The sequence below is a fragment of the Salmo salar genome, chromosome 09 (assembly GCF_965601325.2).
Source record: "Salmo salar chromosome 09, fSalSal1, whole genome shotgun sequence".
NCBI lineage: Eukaryota > Metazoa > Chordata > Actinopteri > Salmoniformes > Salmonidae > Salmo > Salmo salar.
The window spans coordinates 78,372,152-78,391,951 of NC_138299.1; the positions used below are offsets into that span (position 1 = coordinate 78,372,152).

Here is a 19,800-nt window from a genome sequence, read left to right on the forward strand (position 1 = left end):
GCAAAACACTAAACAGAAATTAACTACCCACAAACCCCAAAGGAAAACAGGCTGCCTAAGTATGTCTCCCAATCAGCGACAACGATGTACAGCTGTCCCTGATTGAGAGCCATACCAGGCCAAAACAAAGAAATACAAAGCATAGGAAAAAGGACATAGAATGCCCACCCAAATCACACCCTGACCAAACCTAAAAAGAGACATAAAAAAGGCTCTCTCAGGTCATGGCATGACAGTACCCCCCCCCCCCCCCAAAGGTGCGGACTCCGGCCGCAAAACCTGAACCTATAGGGGAGGGTCTGGGTGGGCATTTCTCCGCGGTGGCGGCTCTGGAGCGGGACGCAGACACCGCTCCACCACTGGCTCACCCCACTTTGGTGGAGCCTCTAGAGCGGGGTCCCTCGCCGCGGGCCCCTGACTGGAGGGCGACTCTGCCTGCGCCGGAGGACAGGCGGGCGACTCTGGCTGCACCGGAGGACAGGCGGGCGACTCTTGCCGCGCCGGAGGACAGGCGGGCGACTCTGGCCGCGCCGGAGGACAGTCGGGAGACTCTAGCCGTGCCGGAGGACAGGCGGGCGACTCTGGCTGCGCCGGAGGACAGGCGGGCGACTCTGGCTCAGGACGCACCAGGCTGGGGAGACTTGCAGGAGACCCGGCTCTGGATGCAGGCACAGGACCCACCAGGCTGGGGAGACATGCAGGAGGCCTGGCTCTGGGCGCAGGCACAGGACCCACCAGGCTGGGGAGACATGCAGGAGGCCTGGCTCTGGGCGCAGGCACTGGACTCACCAAGCTGGGGAGACATGCAGGAGGCCTGGCTCTGGGCGCAGGCACAGGACTCACCAGGCTGGGGAGACATGCAGGAGGCCTGGCTCTGGGCGCAGGCACAGGACTCACCAGGCTGGGGAGACATGCAGGAGTCCTGGCTCTGCGAGCAGGAACAAGACGTGCAGGGCTGGGGAGGTGCACAGGAGGCCTGGTGCGTGGGGCTGGCACAGTCTTCACCAGACGGCTAGCACGCACCTCAGGACAAGTATGGAGAGCTGACTCAGGTGACATCAATTTGAGGACATGCTCCGTAGGGCGAATGTCGTGCCTCATGCACCAACACAGCAGCTCTCTCATATCTCTCTCCTCCAATCACCCCATCAACTCCTTCACTGTCTCTGCTTCGCTCCCTTCGCTCACTTCCAACTTCACCCCGACTGGCTCTGGTTCCATCCTCGGCACCGCCGACCGTCCTGTGTGCCCCCCCCCAAAAAAAAAATCTTGGGGCTGCCTCTCCTCCTCTTGCCGTGCCAGCCGATCATCCCAGAAACGCCGTTCTGCCTTCGCTGCCTCTATCTCCTCCGGCGGGCGGCGGTTTTCTCCAGCCTGTCTGCAGGGTCCCTTTCCGTCCAGTATTTCTTCCCAAGTTCAGGAGTCCTGAACCCTCTGCTCCTCCTTACCACGCTGCTTGGGCCGTTGTAGGTGTGTAGTTCTGTAACGGCCGTCGTTGAAGAGAGTAGACCAAGGCGCAGCGTGGTTAGTGCTCATCATGAATTTATTAAAGATAGAACACTTTAAACAAAAAAACAAGAAACCGACAGCCAAACAGATCTGTCAGGTGCAAAACACTAAACAGAAATTAACTACCCACAAACCCCAAAGGAAAAGAGGCTGCCTAAGTATGACTCCCAATCAGCGACAACGATGTACAGCTGTCCCTGATTGAGAGCCATACCAGGCCAAAACAAAGAAATACAAAGCATAGAATAAAGGACATAGAATGCCCACCCAAATCACACCCTGACCAAACCTAAATAGAGACATAAAAAAGGCTCTCTCAGGTCAGGGCGTGACAGTACGTTTGCCCACTGACAAAGAAATGATCAGTCTATAATTTTAATGGTAGGTTTATTTGAACAGTGAGAGACAGAATAACAAAAACAAAATCCAGAAAAACATTTCTCAAAAATGTTATAAAATGATTTGCATTTTAACGAGGGAAATAAGTTTTTGACCCCTCTGCAAAACATGACTTAGTACTTGGTGGCAAAACCCTTGTTGGCAATCACAGAGGTCAGACGTTTCTTGTAGTTGGCCACCAGGTTTGCACACATCTCAGGAGGGATTTTGTCCCACTCCTCTTTGCAGATCTTCTCCAAGTCATTAAGGTTTCGAGGCTGACGTTTGGCAACTCGAACCTTCAGCTCCCTCCACAGATTTTCTATGGGATTAAGGTCTGGAGACTGGCTAGGCCACTCCAGGACCTTAATGTGCTTCTTCTTGAGCCACTCTTTTGTTGCCTTGGCCGTGTGTTTTGGGTCATTGTCATGTTGGAATACCCATCCACGACCCATTTTCAATGCCCTGGCTGAGGGAAGGAGGTTCTCACCCAAGATTTGACGGTACATGGCCCCGTCCATCGTCCCTTTGATGCGGTGAAGTTGTCCTGTCCCCTTAGCAGAAAAACACCCCCAAAGCATAATGTTTCCACCTCCATGTTTGACGGTGGAGATGGTGTTCTTGGGGTCATAGGCAGCATTCCTCCTCCTCCAAATACGGCGAGTTGAGTTGATGCCAACGAGCTCCATTTTGGTCTCATCTGACCACAACACTTTCACCAGTTGTCCTCTGAATCATTCAGATGTTCATTGGCAAACTTCAGACGGGCATGTATATGTATTATTGAGCAAGGGGACCTTGCGGGCGCTGCAGGATTTCAGTCCTTCACGGCGTAGTGTGTTACCAATTGTTTTCTTGGTGACTATGGTCCCAGCTGCCTTGAGATCATTGACAAGATCCTCCCGTGTAGTTCTGGGCTGATTCCTCACCGTTCTCATGATCATTGCAACCCCACGAGGTGAGATCTTGCATGGAGCCCCAGGCCGAGGGATATTGACAGTTCTTTTGTGTTTCTTCCATTTGCGAATAATCGCACCAAATGTTGCCACCTTCTCACCAAGCTGCTTGGCGATGGTCTTGTAGCCCATTCCAGCCTTGTGTAGGTCTACAATCTTGTCCCTGCCATCCTTGGAGAGCTCTTTGGTCTTGGCCATGGTGGAGAGTTTGGAATCTGATTGATTGATTGCTTCTGTGGACAGGTGTCTTTTTTACAGGTAACAAGCTGCAGTTAGGAGCACTCCCTTTAAGAGTGTGCTCCTAATCTCAGCTCGTTACCTGTATAAAAGACACCTGGGAGCCAGAAATCTTTCTGATTGAGAGGGGGTCAAATACTTATTTCCCTCATTAAAATGCAAATCAATTTATAACATTTTTGACATGCGTTTTTCTGGATATTTTTGTTGTTATTCTGTCTCTCACTGTTCAAATAAACCTACCACTAAAATTATCCACTGATCCTTTCTTTATCAGTGGGCAAACGTACAAAATCGCCAGGGGATCAAATACTTTTTTCCCCACTGTACATCAAACCCTAGCTAACTAATACAACATTGCTATAGGCTACGCAATATCACATGTTATTTTACCAGACTCACAACATGTCCCTTTCTAGCTGTGTAACCAAATGATTGCATACTACTGGTACAGTGAACAGATTTAGCTAACACTGTAACATTATGGAACAATGTTTTCTAATTAAGCAAATGGTTGGCGGAAGAGGCTATACAGACAGTCCTGGCATGAAAAATGATGATTTATGTTGCACAGATGAGAGCCATGTGAACCGAATCCCACAGGGTTGTAACATCTAAGGAGGACGCTGTCCCGGTGGTTTTGACATTTATGCTCTCCCCATTGACTAGAATATACCACGGTGACATCTAGATGGCTACCAATATTAGTTATTTCTTGTGTAGGCTGCTATCCTACTTGAAATGCTATATAATCCTGGGAGGGGAAAGAGTTTGCCATGTGACTAGGTTCCACCACCGACACTGTGTTAGGCTACAGCTGACCAGTGGCACTGCACCGTAGGTAGGCACAACGTGTTTTATGTGTATAATGTGGCCCGTCCATCTGAAAACATATGGGTAATTTCTGGAACTGCTAGAAACAAACCATTTTCTCTGTAGTAACAGTGGAAACATATCTGTCATGAATCTGCACTCAGTCTATTCTGTATGGCACTCCGGGGCAGGCACACCGCCTATAATCACAATCATTATTCTCTGGGTGATGTTTTTCCAGGTCGCACAGCTAGTTATTTAAGAGCAATTTAGAGCAGACCAAAATGTATTTTGTCAACTTGAGCTAGCTAGCTAGCTAGCAAACGTTAGCCAGCTAGTTTAGCTAAGGAAACATGTGGTAATACAATGTTGGCTAACAATAAATATACTTATAAACAACTCAATTTAACTACCCAGCAGCTGCTAAAAATATTATTTCACTTCACAGGCGCTTCAAGAAGATATTTACTAAAATCGTCTGAGCTTTATCTGTCTCTCCCGACAGGATGAGGTTGGCGCCTGAAACTGATCATTTGAATCTACAGTGTATTAGCTATTACTGTAAAGAAATACAGTATGTTAGAGTAATTTTTATGAGGCTTCCAAATTACAGTTCATTTTCATCATTTTACCCATCATGCAGTTCAATCTACACCACGAATGCTGTAAAACACATGTATGGTATTTTACTGTGCATCCTACAGGGTTTTACTGTTGAAATTACAGAAAAGTCGTACAGTGTACCAAAGCCACCTCATAAGCCACTAGCGGTGCGTAGGTAAAATCACTGGGGAAGCCAAGCCAGAAGGAAAGCCATATTACAATCTTTGTGTTGTGATAATTGTGTTGTTTGCTCTATAATCTGTTAGTTCATATGTCTTGTGACAATGATATATAGGCCTCAGGCCGAGACAATAAGAAGACACAGTGGCATCGTAAATTCAACCACACCTTGGTTTTATCACAAAACCAGAGAGCAACCTCTGTCTGACGTCCACAAAGCAAATTGCATCTAATAAACACTTACATGACCGACTGCATGGTCAATCAAGTTAATGTTTCCGACATTTTCAGACCACTAAATAACTATTGATTTAGAACCATGGAGAATTACTGCAAGTCACAAAGAAAACAGGAGCTGCCTCCACTATTCCAGCCTCACCTCTACTTAGTCTAATACAGTGACAACTAAAAGATACCAAAAACTATTTAGTCCAATCAACGTAAACTAAATATGATGTGGCTTCCATGGTTCTGATTTCTCTGTGTGTGTGTGTGCCTTCGTGCAAGTTGAAAAAACATGTTGACTCACCCTATTAGTAGAAAAAAGCCAATGCCCTCCTCATCTCTTTCATATTGATAAAACGGTCTATGACTCTGTCATACAGTACACACTTTTATTTTTTTTGTCCTAGGCTACCTGGCTAAAACGCTTGCTCGCTAGCCTAACTTCCATTCATGGGCAACGTTAGCTAGTTAACATTAGCCTTCTACATCTAATTACATATTGAACTTCCATCCTCTCAGTCCAGGTGCACAATGTATGAATGTATGGTTAGATCAGAATAGCAGTTGTAATCATTGGCCAGTACGATAACTAAGTAAAACCACAAGTTCAAATCCCTGTCTCCACCATTGCTAATTCATGAAAGTGCCAATTTTAGCTAGCTAGCTGGCCAACGGAGGACAACACAATGAGATGCAACAATTCAAGTTGTTTCTGTCAATTACATATTTCTCTTGATAGAATGTAATAGGATTGAAACTAAATCCAAACTGGATTTTTTTCTTATGTGCCAGGACCATTCACAGTTGAGCTCACTCAGTTTAGCTCAAGGCTGATTGGCTATTATTTTAAACTTTTTTTATCAAGGGAGGCCAAATGCTCGCTGGCTTCCCTTGCATTCAATTCTACATGCGGCAACAATGTCATACTATTTATGACCAGACAGCATCAGTTAGATGGCCTACACATACAAAGACAGAGGGGCGCTGTTTTGCTCACTCAGATGCTTTCTCCGGTGAGATACGTTCAGCCTCTTCCAAATTGAAGTAAAATTACAAAACCACAGAGAGACGAAAGATACATTATTTTAAATGTAAAAAAATGTAATAATATTGGTCAATTTATTTTGTCTTCACTTGGCATCCATGAATACATGCCACTGCATATCTAGCAGCTGTTGTGTGTATGGAAATGTTTTGTAGATTTTGTTTTGTCCCGTTTCAACAGATGTAAATGAACTTGGCTATCTTTCACCAGTTGAAGTACCGTTAGCAGGAGAGAGCTAGCCAAACGTTGTCTAACATTAGCGAGCTAACTAGCTCACTAATGTTAGCTGTTATTTTTGCCACAATCACACTAGACCTGAATCAAACAATGAATCCAGCGGGCAAACGATTGTAGATCGACATTCTGACGTTTTTTCAGCTCAATGTGACTTTTTATTAGAGGCAGTATAGCAATGTAACGTTATATTGATCTATAACTTTCCCTAGCTAATTCCCTACTTTTCACACTGACACAGTAATAAACAGCTCTACAGGCTTCACTGTCGTGGTGCACAGTCAAGACACAACACTATGCTCATCATGTCTTAGGAGGGTCAGATGGTGACAGGTGTCCCAGCAGAGTCAGACAGAGAGGGAAGACCAGTCTACGGAGGTCAGGTGAATTTTGCAGTATATTAACAATATCAGTGAATTATATAAAGTTGCATCTTGAATTGATTGGTAGACCTACAGTAGCTACAGGACAGCAGCTTAAAGCTACAGTCTGGGATCTGGGAATAATGGTCATTTCAATTATTGAACCATTAAATATATTCTTGTATAAAATAATGTATAAATGTACACCAAGGTAATTCTTTGTCATGCCTCATCTGAGCAGGATCAGATGGTAACAGGGGTCTCAGCAGGGTCAGGCAGCCAGGGAAGACCAGTCTGTGATGAAGCTGAGGTGAAGTTTTGTAGATACAACACTTTATTCACTCTGTGCAGCAAACACTGGACAAGCCAAAAAGATTTAAACTATTTTAAGGCAGTCTGACAATCGTCTAAAGTTGATTTCAGCTGTATCAAGGATTGAAAGATGTGAGGAAGACCTGGGAAAAGCTATTGAGGATCATGAATGGATAGTTATGTTTAAATTCCCAGTCATATAATCTCAGACATAAATGACTGCACGTTACCTCTCTGGGGTATGTGAGACGCTAGGGTCCCACCTGCGGGACACACTATTCAACAGCCAGTGAAATAGCAGGGCGGCAAATTCAAAACAACAAAAATCTCATAATTCAAATTTCTCAAACATACAACTATTATATCCCATTTTAAAGATACACTTCTCGTTAATCCAACCACATTGTCCAATTTCAAAAAGGCTTTACGGCGAAAGCATAACATTAGATTATGTTAGGACAGCGCCTAAACAAGAAAAACCACACAGCCATTTTCCAAGCAAAGAGAGGCATCACAAAAACCAGAAATACAGCTAAAATTAATCAGTAACCTTTGATTATCTTCATCAGATGACACTCCCAGGACTCAATGTTACACAATACATGTATGTTTTGTTCAATAAAGTAATTATTTATATCCATAAACCCCATTTTACATTGGCGCATGATGTTCAGAAAATGTATTGCCTCCAAAACTTCCGGTGAATGAGCACATCAATTTACAAAAATACTCATCATAAATGTTGATAAAATTTTCAACAGTTATTGAAAGAATTATAGATACACTTCTCCTTAATGCAACCGCTGTGTCAGATTTCAAAATAGCTTTACAGCGAAAGCACATTGTTCAATATTCTGAGTACAGAGCTCAGCCATCAAAGCAAGCTATACAGTTACCCGCCAAGTTCTGGAGTCAAATAAACTCAGAAATAGTATTATAAATCTTCACTTACCTTTGCTGATCTTCGTCGGAATGCACTCCCAGGCCTCCCACTTCCACAAGAAATGTTAATTTTGTTTGATAAACTCCATATTTATGTCCAAATACCTCCATTTTGTTTGCGCGTTCAGATCACCAATCCAAAGGCATAATGCGTGAGCGCAAAACCCGAGACGAAAAGTCAAATAGTTCCATTACCGTTTGTAGAAATATGTCAAACGATGTTTACAATCAATCCGTAGGGTCTTTTTAACATAAATCTTTGATAATATTCCAACTGGACAATAGCGTATTCATTACAGAGGAAAAAGAAGGAACGGCGTGCCTGCGTACCAGCACATTAAACAACTTGTTGGTCTCAGGCTTGAGACAGCTCTTATTCTCTGCCCAGTAACAGTATAAGCATGAAACAAGGTTCTAAAGACTGTTGACATCTAGTGGAAGCCTTAGGAAGTGCCAAATGACCCCACAGACACTGTAGTTTGGAAAGGCAATAAGTTGAAAAACTACAAACCACTTCCTGGTTGGATTTTTTCTCTGGTTTTTGCCTGCCATATGAGTTCTGTTATACTCACAGACATCATTCGAACAGTTTTAGAAACTTCAGAGTGTTCTATCCAAATCTACTAATAATATGCATATCCTACCTTCTGGGCCCGAGTAGCAGGCAGTTTAATTTGGGCACGTTATTCATCTGAATTTCTGAATACTGCCCCCTGTCACTAAGAAGACCATCCATAGAACATACTATATGTGAGTGAAACTGAATAATGTGCACTCAGAAATGTCATTCCTGTGCTGGAGGTGTAAAGCACAAAAGAGGACCTATTTGCATTTGTTATGGAAACTGTATAACCTAGCATTTATAAAGGCTAAGAAATGCATTGCCCTTAATTGGAAGGTTGGTTATCCTCCCACAATGTCACAATAGATCGCAGAAATATCAGATTATGTATCATTAGATTTGATTATTACAAGATTAAGGGTATACTGGGCAACTTTTATAAGGTCTGAATGACTTCTATGGAATACTGTATGACAAAAAGAGTCTGTATTGAAAACATGCCCACATCAGGGGAGATACCTATTTAGGCTATCCCTAGCTGATGGGCTGCTCAGTCCTGGCCCTGGGGATCTGCCGTCCTTTTGGTTGTCTCTCTGGCCTTGGCCTAACACACCTGAAACCAATAATGAATTTTTCACTAAGATCCTAAAGCTGAGTGGGGTGTGTTGGGTTGGGGGTTGCAGGGTGGTGGACCACTTTGGGCAGGACTGGGTGACCCAGCTATATTGTGTGCAAGTAAAATAAACTCCACAGTACTATTAGGGCTATGAGATGAATTATAAGGAGGATGTGTTGTTTCTGTGTGTTAATGTACAGTATATGTGTAGGTGGATGTGTTTTATATATATATATATATATATATATAGGCTTGGTATATATATGCGCACACACATATATATACACTGCTCAAAAAAATAAAGGGAACACTTAAATAACACAATGTAACTCCAAGTCAATCACACTTCTGTGAAATCAAACTGTCCACTTAGGAAGCAACACTGATTGACAATAAATTTCACATGCTGTTGTGCAAATGGAATAGACAACAGGTGGAAATTATAGACAATTAGCAAGACACCCCCAATAAAGGAGTGGTTCTGCAGGTGGGGACTACAGACCACTTCTCAGTTCCTATGCTTCTTGGCTGATGTTTTGGTCACTTTTGAATGCTGGCGGTGCTTTCACTCTAGTGGTAGCATGAGACGGAGTCTACAACCCACACAAGTGGCTGAGGTAGTGCAGCTCATCCAGGATGGCACATCAATGCGAGCTGTGGTAAGAAGGTTTGCTGTGTCTGTCAGCGTAGTGTCTAGAGCATGGAGGCGCTACCAGGAGACAGGCCAGTACATCAGGAGACGTGGAGGAGGCCGTAGGAGGGCAACAACCCAGCAGCAGGACCGCTACCTCCGCCTTTGTGCAAGGAGGAGCAGGAGAAGCACTGCCAGAGCCCTGCAAAATGACCTCCAGCAGGCCACAAATGTGCATGTGTCTGCTAAAACGGTCAGAAACAGACTCCATGAGGGTGGTATGAGGGCCCGACGTCCACAGGTGGGGGTTGTGCTTACAGCCCAACACCGTGCAGGACGTTTGGCATTTGCCAGAGAACACCAAGATTGGCAAATTCGCCACTGGCGCCCTGTGCTCTTCGCAGATGAAAGCAGGTTCACACTGAGCACGTGACAGACGTGACAGAGTCTGGAGACGCCGTAGAGAACGTTCTGCTGCCTGCATCATCCTCCAGCATGACCGGTTTGGCGGTGGATCAGTCATGGTGTGGGGTGGCATTTCTTTGGGGGGCCGCACAGCACTCCATGTGCTCGCCAGAGGTAGCCTGACTGCCATTAGGTACCGAGATCCTCACAAGGGATCCTCAGACCCCTTGTGAGACCATATGCTGGTGCGGTTGGCCCTGGGTTCCTCCTAATGCAAGACAATGCTAGACCTCATGTGGCTGGAGTGTGTCAGCAGTTCCTGCAAGAGGAAGGCATTGATGCTATGGACTGGCCCGCCCGTTCCCCAAACCTGAATCCAATTGAGCACATCTGGGACATCATGTCTTGCTCCATCCACCAACGCAACTTTGCACCACAGACTGTCCAGGAGTTGGCGGATGCTTTAGTCCAGGTCTGGGAGGAGATCCCTCAGGAGACCATCCGCCACCTCATTAGGAGCATGCCTCGGCATTGTAGGGAGGTCATACAGGCACGTGGAGGCCACACACACTACTGAGCCACATTTTGTTCCCTGTATTTTTTTGAGCTGTATATATATTTACCTTGTTTCCAAACCTTTCCCTTGGAAATGAAACCAAAAAATGTGGGAAGAAAATTGTGTTGGGGAGAGAATTTAGTTATTGACTAGAATGGTGAGGATTGGGCATGGAGGTGGCTCGGGCTGAATTGTCATATGAAGATGTCTTAATAAAGAAGTTAAGTCTGTACTTTATTTTTTAAAGAGTTGTTTATTTGTTTGGCTATTGGTTAAAGGTCCAGCACAATATTGATTATTGAATTACATTTGATCTAGTTCAGTTTTATCAATCACTTAAACATATGAAATAATTATCTCTTACCTATAGCTTGATGACTGTGGGTATTTTTGTTTACTTTCTGTTGTTCTAAATAGAGATGGTTAGAAGGGCCGTGGGTCATATTAGATTGAGTAGAAATGTAGAAAATCTGCTTTAGATGCAAAAAACAATTATGGGGGAGGACCCCCAGACACCCCGACAGGTTATGTCCCTTCTAACTTCTAAAACTAAAGTTGAGCTACTGACTGTGCTTATTAGGTTATCCCCATATCCTGGGGGCATACATCATGTATGTCTCCAATGTTTGATCATGAATAATGTCTGTCTGCGACTTTTATTGAAATGTTCTTAGCCCAATGTCAGCGTGTAATTTCTGAATGGTGCTCATAGTGTCGCTGTTCACTAGCGGAGGTAGAATAGATACAGCTCTCCACCCATTGGTGTTGTCATTAACAAAGCTCTAGTGTCGTTTCACTACATAAAATAATAGAGGTAAACGGTCAAACTGCTCACACACTTGTATTTTGTTTTGATAATCTAGTGAATGTTGATCTTTTTGTGGAATACTTTCTCCTTACATCGATCTGTTTAACTATATATATGGATGTTATTGAAAGTCTAAGGATGCTGAACAAAGGATTCTCAATGTCAAGCCTGGTCTTCTGCTTTGCTTTCTTTCTTCTACCGCTGCATTCCGCCAATGGAGACGTGAGCTATTCTTTTCCGGAGGAGATGAAACGAGGATCTGTTATTGGAAATATAGCCAAGGATCTAGGGCTGGAGGGGAGCAGACTGTCCGCTCGTAAAGCCCGAATTGATACTGAAGGAAATCGCAAACGTTATTGTGACATTAATCTGAGTACCGGAGATCTGATTGTTGCGGAGAGGATTGACAGAGAGGGGCTTTGTGGAGAAAAGGTTTTATGCATACTAAAAATTAGAATTGGTCCTAGAGAGTCCACTTGAGTTGCATCATATATCACTTCAAATCCAAGATATAAACGATAATTCACCCATATTTCCCAAGGATTTAATTAAGGTAGAAATCAGAGAATCCGCTCTGAAAGGAGCGCGCTATCGTGTAAACGCAGCTCACGACGCAGATATTGGGCAAAACGCAGTGCAAAGCTACGTATTACAAAGGAATAATCATTTTGTTTTGGTTTTGCAAACGAATAATGCTGGTATTAAATACGGTGAGTTAGTTCTGGACAAAGAATTAGACCGCGAGGAGCAGCAGGAGTTGAAACTGTTGATGACAGCTGTAGATGGGGGCTCTCCGCAGAGATCAGGAACTGTAGTCATACACGTCACTGTACTGGACGCTAACGATAACGCCCCAGTGTTTAGCCAGGCCGTCTATAAAGCCAGTCTGCCTGAAAACTCTCCTTTAGATACTGTAGTGGTTACAGTGAGTGCTACGGATGCAGATGAGGGAGTGAATGGGGAAGTGACGTATGAATTTAGTCGAGTATCTGAAACAGCAAGGAATGTATTTACTATGGACCAGAATACAGGAGAAATTAGAGTGACAGGAGAAATAGATTATGAAGAAGAGACACAATTTGAACTTTTTATTGAAGGGAAAGATGGCTTTGGTCTTTCCTCGGACAGTAAAGTTATTATAGATATTACAGACATAAATGACAACGCTCCTGTGATATATCTAAAATCTCTGACTAGCCCCATACCTGAGAACGCGTCACCTGGTACAGAGGTGGGCATCATTAACGTGCAGGATAGAGACTCTGAGAATAACCGACAGGTCCGCTGCTACATTCAGCAAAACCTTCCCTTTAAGCTGGTGCCGTCCATCAAAAACTACTATTCTCTGGTGACCACGGGCGAACTGGACCGGGAACTAGTGTCTGATTACAACATTACAATCACTGCCACCGACGAGGGCTCTCCACCTCTGTCCTCCTCTAAAAGTGTTCAGTTATCTGTAGCTGACGTCAACGACAACCCACCTGTGTTTGAGGGACAGTCCTATAAAGCTCACGTGACTGAAAATAACAAACCCGGTGCCTCCGTGTGTTCCGTTACTGCACGAGACCCAGACTGGAGACAGAACGGTACAGTGATTTATTCTATCTTATCTGGTGAGGTGAACGGTGTCCCGGTGTCCTCGTTTTTATCCGTTAACGGAGACACGGGGGTGATCCACGCTGTGAGGTCGTTTGATTATGAGCAGTTCAGGAGTTTTAAAGTCCACGTGGTGGCCAGAGACAACGGTTCTCCTCCGCTCAGCAGCAACGTCACGGTCAGTGTGTTCATAACGGATGTGAATGACAACTCTCCTCACATACTATACCCCGCCCCAGAGGGGAACTCCTTCATGACCGAGCTGGTCCCCAAAGCTGCGCACGGAGGCTCTCTGGTTTCCAAGGTGATAGCGGTGGACGCGGACTCCGGCCAGAACGCCTGGCTGTCCTATCATATAGTCAAATCCACTGATCCGGGACTTTTCACTATTGGTCTCCACAGTGGAGAGATCAGGACACAGCGGGACATTTCTGAATCTGACAGCATGAAACAGAACCTCATTGTGTCAGTGAAAGATAACGGACAGCCCTCTCTCTCTGCCACCTGTACCATGTATTTAGTGATTTCTGATAACTTGGCTGAAGTGCCAGAACTGAAAGATGTCTCTTATGATGAGAACAATTCCAAACTCACCTCTTATCTGATCATCGCGCTGGTGTCCGTCTCCACCTTTTTCCTCACCTTCATTATTGTCATCCTGGCCGTGAGGTTTTGCCGCAGGAGAAAGCCCAGACTGTTGTTTGACGGAGCGGTCGCCATCCCCAGCGCGTATCTCCCTCCCAACTACGCAGAGGTGGACGGCGCAGGAACTCTCCGCAGCACTTATAATTATGACGCATATCTGACGACGGGTTCGCGAACAAGTGACTTCAAGTTCGTCACATCTTACAATGACAACACACTGCCTGCAGACCAGACTCTTAGAAAAACTCCAACAGACTTTGCTGAAGCATTAGATGACTCCCAGGGGTCCCCAGAGGTAGGCCTCTCTATTCAAAAGTGTTAAGCGTTTAATGTGTATTCTAGGTACTTAGGCCTACATTTGTAATCACAGTGTAGAATAGATGGCAGATGTCAGGTGAGAACGATTTTGGAAGGGTGGAGCAATTTAGACAGAAGGATGAGATGAGAAGCCTGTTTTGATAGTGTGTGCCTCCATGCTGCAGTTGGCTGCCACTTTCCATGTCACTGAACACCCCTTATACATGTGAGACTTCCTTTGTTCCTTGTAATGATTTATATACGTTACATCCCGTGCTAAGAGATGTTTAGAAATGGTTTAGCTGTACTGCACTAGTTACTGTGTACAGTTGTCTTGCTAATATTTATGTGAACATGTCTGTTGTTGAAGTGACATTATAGACTTTTCCAACCACTTGTTGACAACCTTTATTCTTAAAACCTCTTAAATGTAAAGTCCCCATATTTGGGGACCCAATTGGATTTGTTTTATTGAATTCAGTCTGGTATGAGAACGGTAGACCCTATCTGCAAACACAGGATGTCTGCGGAAAGCTGAACATCTTGGCTATTTATGTCACGCCCTGACCTTAGAGAGACTTTTTTCTCTATTTGGTTAGGTAAGGGTGTGATTTGGGTGGGCATTCTAGATTTTCTATTTCTTTGTTGGCCGGGTATGATTCCCAATCAGAGGCAGCTGTCTATCGTTGTCTCTGATTGGGGATCATACTTAGGCAGCCCTTTTTCCCACCTGTGATTGTGGGTTCTTGTTTTTGGTACTGAGCTGAATGCCCTACAGAACGTTACGTTTTTGTTTTGTATTTATTTTGGTTTTGTTTAGTTTCGGTGTTCATCTAAATTAAATGATGTACGCTTACCATGCTGCACCTTGGTCTGATCCTTCTTCAGACGAGCGTTACAATTTATCTCTGCCTTAAATTATTTTGTGTGACTTACTACCATATGTAGGAATACGAATGTATAAGAGCAGGTCGAGCCGATGACCTCATTTCAAGGTTGCTGCTACCTTCATTCCGGTTAGCGTTGTGAAGCATAAATTAAATAAACACGGAATATGTTGATTCACACCGAAAGCCGGGACTCCAAGGATCATGAGGATATCTTATGAAATAACACATATGAATCATGTAGTAACCAAAAAAGTGTTAAACAAATCAAAATATATTTTAGATTCTTTAAAGTAGCCACCATTTGCCTTGCTGACAGCTTTGCACACTCTTGGGATTCTCTCAACCAGCTTCATGAGGTAGTCACCTGGAATGCATTTCAATGAACAGGTGTGTCTTGTAAAAAGTTAATTTATGGAATTGATTTTGTTCTTAATGCGTTTCAGCCAATCAGTTGTGTTGTTACAAGGTAGGGGTGGTATACATAAGATAGCCCTATTTGATTTAAAAAAATCAGGTCCATATTATGGCAAGAACCACTGAAATTAGCAAAGACAAACAACAGTCCATCATTACTTTAAGACATGAAGGTAGGTCAATCTGGAAAAATTCAAGAACTTTGAAAGTTTCTTCAAGTGCAGTCACAAAAACCATCAAGTGCTATGATGAAACTGACTCTCATGAGGACGGCCACAGGAAAGGAAGACCCATAGTTACCTCTGCTGCAGAGGATAAGTTCATTATAGTTACCAGCCTCAGAAATTGCAGCCCAAATAAATGCTTCACAGAGTTCAAGTAACGGACACATCTCAACATCAATTGTTCAGAGGCAACTGCGTGAATCAGGCCTTCATTGAATTGCTGCAAAGAAACCACTACTAAAGGACACCAATAATAAGAAGAGACTTGCTTGGGCCAAGAAACACATGCAATGGACATTAGACAGGTGGAAATCTGCTCTTTGGTCTGATGAATCCAAATTTGAGATTGTTGGTTCCAACTGCCGTGTCTTTGTGAGACGCAGAGTAGGTGAACAGATGATCTCCGCTTGTATGGTTCCCACCATGAAGCATGGAGGAGGAGGTGGGATGGTTATGGGGTGCTTTGCTAGTGACACTGTCAGTGATTTATTTAGAATTCAAGGCACACTTAACCAGCATGGCTACCACAGCATTCTGCAGCGATACACCATCCCCTCTGGTTTGTGCTTAGTAGGACTACCATTTGTTTTTCAAAAAAGGACAGTAACCCAACACACCTTCAGGCTGTGTAAGGGCTATTTGACCAAGAAGGAGAGTGATGGAGTGCTGCATCAGATGACCTGGCCTCCACAATCACCCGACCTCAACCAAATTGAGATGGTTTGGGATGAGTTGCACCGCAGAGTGAAGGAAAAGCAGCCAACAAGTGCTCAGCATATGTGGGAACTCCTTCAAGACTGTTGAAAAAGCATTCCAGGTGAAACTGGTTAAGAGAATGCCATGAGTTTGCAAAGCTGTCATCAAGGCAAAGGGTGGCTACTTCGAAGAAATCTAAATCTAAAATATATTTAGATTTTGTTAATTTTTTGTGGTTACTTCATGATTCCGTATGTGTTATTTCATAGTTTTGATGTCTTCACTATTATTCTACAATGTAGAAAATAGTAAAAAATAAAGAAAAACCCTTGAATGTGTAGGTGTGTCCAAACTGGCTGGTACTGTATATATATATACTTTATTTTTTTATGTCAACAAAGGATGTACCATAGAACAACAATGCTTAAAACGCAGTTACGGGATGCAGTTTTGTGTGAATATCTTTCTCTTCGTCCCGTTGCTTGGAGAGGTGTGCTACTCCGTACCAGAGGGGATTGATCGCTGCTTGGTGATTGGGAATGTGGCTAAAGATCTGAGGAAGAAATTGCCGGAGCTTGGAGCACGTCGAGCCCGCATCGTGGCGGAGGGCACTCGGCAGCTCTGTGAGTCTTGACTCTGGGTCCAGCTCTCTGTTGGTCAGCGAGCAAATAGATAGAGAGGGGTTGTGCGTACAAGAGGATGTATGCATTCTATAGTATCAGCTGCTGCTGGAGGATCCTCTCAAAGTGTACAGTCTTGTTTTAGATATTCAGGATATGAAGGACAACAGCCCTGCTTTTGCTACTGGGGAAATTGATCTTGACCTGGTCGAGTCGACGGTGCTGGGATAGACACTTCCCTCTAGAGAGTGTGCATGACCCTGATTTGGGCACCAACTCAGTTCCTGGTTATAAACTGAGCCACACTAATCATTTTGCCCTAAAAATTAACACCCCAATTAATGAAATAGCATACCCAGAACTGGTTCTGAAAAAAGCATTGGACCGGGAGACCCAGGCAGAATAAACTCTGACCATCAGTGGTGTTGACGGGGGTAATTCTGCCAGGTCAGGCACCGCGTCTATTCACGTCCATGTTCTGGATACCAATGACAATGTCCCCGCGGTGAGGTGAGGGTAGTGGGTCAAGTGGACTGTGAGGAGGCGAGCGCGCGTAAGCTAGATGTCCAAGCTAAAGATGGCAGGGGTCAGATGTCACTCTGTAAACTCATCATTTAAGTGATTGATGTGAATGACAGTGAGCCTGTGATAGCTGTGAAATCTGCCTCTGTTATGGTGGCCGAGGATTCTCAACCCGGTACCATGGTTGCTTTGCTAAATATGCATGACCTGGACACTGGAAATACCGGCCGGGTCAAGTGTGCCATCTCAGACAGTATTCCTTTTTAAATTGATATCAGAGGTTAAGAATGACTTTGTTTTGGTGACTGGGGGTATATTGGGCAGAGAGATGAACCCACACTATAACATCACGGTGATAGCCGGTGACTCTGATTCTCCCTCACTATCCAGTAGAAAATTAATATCCATCACAGTGGACGACGTGAATGACAATCCCCATACTTTTACTCAGACTGAGTACACCGCTAAAGTTTGGGAAAACCAACGCAGAGGCACATTAGTGATCAGGATGAGAGCCGAGGATCTTAACACGGGATCCAATGCTAAAATACTATACTCTTCATCATAGGGCATGAACCCAGAAACATCCTTTACCCTCTCCATTAACGCAGACCGGAGAGCTCTTCCCTTCGCGCCCCTTTGATTACGAGCAGGCTAGTCACTATAAGGTGGGAGTCACAGCTCAAGACGATGGTGCCCCTCCTCTCCAGCACCTGCACTGTGAGGGTGTTCATCGGTGACCATAATGACAACATACCTGTTGTTCTGTATCCTGTCCAATCATCTGGCTTCATCGCAGAGGACCTAAAAGTTACCTGGATACCAAAGTGGTTGCCGTGGACGCCGACTCCGGCCATAACGTGTGGCTCTCCTAAGCGTCGCAGCCCAAACCCTTCACTATTGACCTGCACAGTGAAGAAATCAGGACTGTGAGGCTGTTTTGAAGAGCAGGACTAGACTAAACAAACCCATGTGATCATGGCAAGGGACAACGGGCCTGAGTTCCTCTCAGCCACTGCAACAGTCAATGCAGTTTTGGCCTGTTTTGAACAAGCTTTTTGAATTCATGGATGAATTCACTCACAGGCGAGCTATAACTTTATGCTTTATTTGATAATCGCCCTGGTGACCGTGTCTTCTCTCCTACTCCTTATGATCAGTGCAGTCGTGTACTTCAAGATGTGTAGACGCTGGTACTTCGTGTCCAGCCTCCCTGTTTTCCCCACAGGTCTACGACCCTCTGAGCTACACAGACTTCAGCCGGTGTGGAACTCTCCTGAAAGATGACAGTTTCAACTATTTTCTGACCACTGGCTCATGGAAGGGGGACATACATTTTGGGTATTCCATAGACACAGACTCGTTGAGGAAAACAGCATGGCCTATCAAAAAGACACAGTCAGACGGACAAGCACAGCTAGTCTCAAGGTGAGCCTTGGGGAATGAACTTCTGATGACGCACCTCATTAAGTATCAGCTATTGCAAAGCACATGGCGTGGGTCAATTACTCATTGATCATTAAAGGATGAAAAGTTAGTCAATAGCCTCAGACATGCGTGCTGTTTGTCCAACATAGTCCACATCTAATGTGTCTCGCCAGTGTCTCACAAGTCAATTTGAATTATTTTGAAGTTATTGATTCGGATTTGTGAGGAGTTAACCTGGTGTCTCTCTCTCTCTCAATTCAATTTGCTTTATTGGTTTGACATAACAATGTAAATATTGCCAAAGCATATTTATTGCCAAAGCATGATAATTAAATAATAATAATCGATACGGTCAACGGGACAATAGTAACAACAATAATCAAGGGTCAAAATAACCATGTAATGGACAATAACAATAACAATGGCATAGAGGACATGTGCAGGTTGGTTGGTCTGTCAGACACTGTCCCTCATCTTATGGAAGGCTGTAATGTAGGTGTCTGCCAACCCACAGCTCTCTGCGTCCTCCCCGAACAGGACTGGTAGCCTAATCTCATCAGAGAGGTCTTTGAAACCTTGAATACGGGTTTCAAATTTGGGGAAATGACACTTTCTAATTGTTGTATATTTTTTACATTTTGTCAGGAAATGCAGCTCCGTCTCAGGTTCTGCTGTTGTGCAGTGGTTACACAGCCTTTCCTCTACAGGGAGCCAGGTTTTCCTGTGTCTACCCTTCTCAATGACAAGGCTGTGCTCACTGAGCCTGTACTTTGTCAAGGTTTTTCTAAGGTTTTGATCAGTAACCATGGTCAAATAGTTAGCCACGGTGTACTGTCGATTTAGGGCCACATAGCACTGCCTTTTGCTTTGTGCTTGTTTCCCAATAAGTAATGTAGTTTTGTTTTGACTGCGTTGTAGTTTGGATTATTCTGATTGATTGGATGTTCTGGTCCTGAGGCTTTAGTGTTTTAGTAGAACAGGTTTGTGAACTCAGCCCCAGGACCAGCTGGATGAGGGGACTCTTTTCTTTGCTCAGCTCTTGGCATTGCAGGTCTTGGTAATGATATGAGAGGGGGTCACTGTATTTTATA

The 19,800-nt window shown here is 44.3% G+C and overlaps 1 protein-coding gene and 1 pseudogene across 2 annotated transcripts in view; both read left to right on the top strand.

Annotated features, from left to right (window-relative positions):
- LOC106611851 (protocadherin gamma-C5) overlaps positions 1-19,800 on the top strand; it is a 180,322-nt gene that overhangs the window by 13,279 nt on the left and 147,243 nt on the right. The window lies entirely within an intron of this gene.
- On the top strand, positions 11,036-14,886 carry LOC106593197 (protocadherin gamma-A11-like; annotated as a pseudogene).